A 5886-nucleotide genomic window follows, 5' to 3' on the forward strand; every position below is an offset into this window, starting at 1 on the left:
AATAAGTATTTAAAGTGTTGGATATGTTAATTAGCTTGATTTACTTATTCTACATTGTATTCATAAACATATCATCACCTCATATCCCATAAATATATACTACTATAATTTGAATTTTAAAAAATTTTAAAGACAACCCATAGAATTGGAGAAAATGTCTGCAAATCATATATCAAATAAAGGACTTATATCTGGAATAGATTAAAACTCTTACTATTAAATAATACAACTAAAATAGACAAAATATTTGAATAGCTATTTCTCAAAAGCTATACAAATGGCCAATAAGCACATGAAAATATGCTCAGCATCATTACTCATTAGGGAAATACAAATCAAAACACCAGTGAGGTACCATGTACACCCAGTAGGAGATCTATAATTAAAAAGACACATTTGACAAGGATATGGAGAAATTGAAACCCTCACATTGAATGTTAAATGGTACAGATGCTTTGGAAAACAATCTGGCAGTCCCTGAACAGGTTAAATATAGAGTTACCATATGATCACCAATTCTACTCCTAAGGATAGAGATAAATTCAATACAAATATATGACTATGCAAAAACTTGTGCACAAGTGTGCATGGCATCATTATTCATAACAGTCAAAACTGGAAATAACTCAAATGCCCTCCATCTAATGAGGGGATAAATAAAAATATATGTCATTCCTACAAAAATATGGGATATCCATGCAGTTCTACAATAAAACTGAACAAAGTTCTGGCACATGCTACAACATAGATGAACCTTGAAAAATATGCTAAGTGAAAGTAGGTTTCAAAAGACTATAAATTATATGGTTCCAATTATATAAAATGTCCAAAATAGGCAAGTCTATAGAGATAGGAGGTAGATTAGGGGTTGCCTAGGACAAGGGGACAGACCGTGGAGAGTGACTGCTAATGGGTATGGAGTTTCTTGTTGGGATGACAAATATTACCTAAGATTTATTGTGATGTTGGCTGTACAATTCTGAACATATTAAAAGGCACTGAATTGCAGACTTTAAGTGGGTGTATTTTATAGTATATAAATTACAGTTCAGTAAAGCTGTTATACAAAAAAGGCTGTACCTGGGCTATGAGCTTCTACTAGTGAAACAGTAAAGAAGCAGAGAATGGGCAGAAGAAAAAGAACAGGCCTGGGGACAAAGCTGAGCACCAAAGTAAGGGGATGGAATTTGAGCTGGTAGAATTGTGCTAGAGATTCTATAAAAACAGCAACTCAAACTTTAAAATATTAATTGTCCACATAACTACTCTTAGCAGCATTGTTGACTTTAAAATTACATAATTATGCATACTTGTTTTTTATTAATGGTATTTTAAGGGAAAACTATACTTTGAAATCAGTCATAAGATGGTTTCAACCCAATATATCCCACTTACTAGCTGGTTGACCCTAGGAAAGACCATTTGTAGTGTGTGAAATGGGGACACTAATACTTCTCTCTTACTCTCACAATACATATGAGGTTCCTGTATCTGGCATGGTATTGGACTCAAATAGTGACTGTTACTAGAACTAGTAGTAATAATCATTATCATGCAAAGTGATAATTACTGCCAGTTTGCCATATTCCAGTGAAGCTCTGCCAATATGATAATTCAAACTGCATTATTTAATAGGATAGTTTCTAGCCCCCACCAGAGGATGTAGCTAAAAAAGCTTGTCCTTTCTATTTCATATCAAACAGTTATGAAATGGCAAATATTTTTTACTTTATACACAATATAGGAGCAAGTAAACATAAATAACTGAATTCAAGCCAATGGTAAATCATTACACGGTAACATAATTCTCTCACGGTTCTGTCACCATTTAGAAAAGAAAATAAAGCTTGATGTGTAGAAAACAGGAGACTAATAGAAATTGAAGTTTCAAAAAGGAGAGGAAGAGCAAGAAAAAACATGCAACTGAAAGCAAATAATCATTACTCTGTCAATATTTTAAACGGAGATTTATAGTTACGGCAATAACATAGGAAAAACACATATAAACTATACATGTTGTAATACCATTCTGTGACAGAGCATAGTATACAATATTTCATAATACTTAGGACCAAATATTTGCCTATCTATTTTACAGAGAGTTTCTCCTTTAACTTTGAAAGGTTAATTAAGCATCATGTTTTTGTGCATTCATCCATAACACCCCTGCTAAAATGGTAGTAAAGAAAGGAAATGACATTAAGCCACAGGAATGAAATAACATGAAAACAGAAAAGACAGTTCTGTATTTTCTAGGAGATAGAAGAATTTATAGATAATGAAAGAGAGCAGATAAATGAGTGGTGGTGCACCGTTGAGTACTCATGAAAGGCTTGGCACTAAAAAAACACATGACATCTGAAAAGGTGAGGTGTAGCACAGAGCTGAAAACAGGTTATAAGTCTTTTATGCTATGGAAAACCATGGCTGGGTCCCAAGACCATGCTTTGTAGCTAGGCAGTATTTTCTCTACTCTCATTCCAGGAGAGAAATTGGAGATTGACTAGGTACAAGGCATAGCACAGGTGGATTAAATACAGATCTACGTAGTAATAAAGAGTGGAATCTCTAGTTCCATTACCCCTTACTATTCCCAGAATATCTCCAAGTAAAAAAAAAAAAAAAAAAAAAAAAACTAGAAAACTAGAAGATTCTTAACTATAGTAATTGAACAGCCCAGAGAATAGCTTCTCTTTTGCTCATGGAATAACCAGCTCACTAACCAACAAAATGTAATGAAGCCCTGTCTTAAGAAGATACACCTTGGCACACAGAGCTTCTGTGTCTGCCATTGAATATTAATGGACATCCAAAGAACACCAGACATTTGAAGATACTTCCAACATATAAAGCAGAGAGTGGATAGCTGGGTAGGAGGAGAGGGCTATCTTATGTAACATCATTGGGTGATATTGGAAAAGACTCTTGATAACTCGTACCATTTGTTAAATACTAATTTTTTGGAAAATAGCAGCTGATATGTCTCACTTGATGTAAAGGTTAAAGATATGTACCTGATACCTTCATTTACCCATGCATTTCAAATATTACTGAGTGCCTCTCCTTCCTAGGTACTAGGCAAATTACTAAGTGTAAACAAAGATGAAAAAAACAGTTTTTCCTTAGTGCAGCTAAAACTCTGGAGGAAGAGACATGCACAAACATACACATAGAGATAAAATATAATAAAGTATGACAAATGATAAGATAGGCATAGTGTGAGGCATCATATGGAAAAAATAATTAAATGTTTGGGAGAGTCTTCTTCCCAAAGAAGGACTAAGACATACTTTAAAACAAACTAACTAATGCAATTACACATATAAATATGCGCTTTTCAAGATCATATAAGAAAATTTTATAATTTAAAATATTGAAAAACTTTTCTCCCTTTGAAAACTAAAAGACTTACATGTCAACTCTATTTCAAAGAAAGTTTCTACTTCATCAGATGATCTTAGTAGGACTACAATTGTAACAGTAGAGCATATTCATGTTAATCTACAGCTGGATTGGGCTGTTTCCAACTTTGTGCTATTATGATAAAGGAATTTTAAATGGTTAAAGAATTGGCAATGAGCTTTGAACAAATTGTATTAAAACCCTTCAGTATTGCATTTAATTAAGCAATAATAATACATCAACAGCTTTAGCCTTTAGCAAGCTGTTAGTTAATTTGTCTCATTTCACATTCACCAGAAGAATACATATAAAGATGTAACAAATAGTATTTTCTAAATAATCGTAATTTTTTTCTCCATCAAGCACACATATTAAACAATCTCCTAATTGCTAATGTTTTGAGATAATTGGGTTCCATGTCAAGCACTCAGGGTCTATTCTTTTGTTCTAGTAAAACTCCAGGAGTAGACATTAATTACACTATTTTACACATACTATGAAGAACTGGCAATTATCCAGTATGGGTTTTATCCTGATTTTTCAAAAGCATCTTTATTTTGTTTTGGTATTATCTATATAACTACATAAAAATGACCAGTAGCAATTGTGAAGAGAAGAGAGAAAAACCTGTTTACCTTATATATATATATACAACTTTTCTGAATGTTATCATAGGGTACTACAATTGGCGGAGTAGCCACTGGTAGAAATGCATACAAGTCACCCTATCTGGTTGTCCTGAAGCTTTATAGTAGCAATTTACATTTCTATGAAATATTTTCCCTTTAAAATTTGCTTTGTGTTGACAGGACAAAATTTTAACCCAAAGATTAGCAGATGCTAAGATACTCCATCAGGTGTTTTGATTGATACCCCAACAAAAGCCAGATGGTTTTGTTTTGATTTTATTGCTAGATTCATCACATAGATTTGGTCTTATATTGTGAAATACATTACCCTTTTTACGAAAGTCCATATACTACACTCTGGGATACTCAAGGTAACTTCTGGAGACAGATAGAATTGCCTTATTCTCATATTAAATTTTAGGAAGTTGAAATTGAAAGATATTGAATTGAATTGAAATTAAATATCTTTTTAAGTCATCAAGCAGGTTAATGGTTAGATGAAATTAACAGCCAATTTAATTCAAGTCTACTGCAAGGGTCCTTTGTGACATTTATGACCAGATTTATCATGAATGCAGAGATATAACTAAAATTTTCTTATTGCCTTACCACATACAGGATAAGTGAGAGATTATGAAATGGTATTGAAAGTATTAAGACTAATACAAACAATGACTCTAGGTAAAATACAACTATGATATAACTGAGAATAACATTACAATTTTCAAGAGGCATGGATATACTGACATTGACTATGTCTTGAGATAATGGGTTTTTAGCTGGAGAGCTTGATTATATAGCAGTTTAGTATCATTAGTATCTATTTAAAGTAAATTTGATCAACTGTTACTTTTCCATCACAGTAGATGCAAATCACATAGTGTTTAACATTTTTGCCCAGTCATATCACTCATTGTCATGTGCAAAACGTTGTGCTACAATTCTTTCAGTTCTGGAGCCAAGGAACACTGTGGCAACAGATAAGAGATCATTTTGATGCTTGTGTTCTTTTGTTCACTACGGACCCACCCAATATTAGAGATGAGCTAACTACAGCCTAAGACGAGATTGTTGCATAATGACCAACCTGGGACCTTCTCATTCAGTCATCTCCTTCACTATCTGTCACATTCCAGACATATTGCATATGTCTGGAAAATAACTCATAAATTTATCTAACTAGAATGGGAATGTCTACAATTTTTAACATCACTGGTCATCAGGGAAATGCAAATCAAAACCACAATGAAATATCATCTCACACCAGTCAGATATGGCAATTATTAAAAAGTCAAGAAATAACAGATGCTGGCGAGGTTGTAAAGAAAAATGAATGTGTTTATATTGTTGGTGAGAGTGTAAATTAATTCAACCATTGTGGAAGACCATGGTGATTCTTGAAAGACCTAGAAGCAGTAATACCATTTGACCTAGCAATCATTTTATTACATAGATACATGCACACACATGTTCACTGAAGCCCTGTTCACAATAACAAAGACATGAAATCAACCCAAAGGCCTAGCAATTACAGACTGGATAAAGAAAATGTGGTACATATATATCATGGAATACTATGCAACCATAAAAAGAAACAAGATTATGACCTTTGCAGGGACATGAATGGAGCTGGAAGCTGTTATCCTCAGCAAACTAACTCAGGAACAGAAAACCAAATACTGAATGTTCCCATTTATAAGTGGGAGCTGAATGACAAGAGCACATGGACACATGTGGGAGAACAACACACACTGGGGCCTGTCATTTTTAGGGGGTATGCAGGGGGAGGAAGAGCATTAGGAAGAATAGCTAATAGATGCTGGCCTTAATGTCTAGGCAATGGGTTGATCTGTGC

The sequence above is a fragment of the Rhinopithecus bieti genome, unplaced genomic scaffold (assembly GCF_001698545.2).
Source record: "Rhinopithecus bieti isolate Rb0 unplaced genomic scaffold, ASM169854v2 scaffold_2247, whole genome shotgun sequence".
Taxonomy (NCBI): Eukaryota; Metazoa; Chordata; class Mammalia; order Primates; family Cercopithecidae; genus Rhinopithecus; species Rhinopithecus bieti.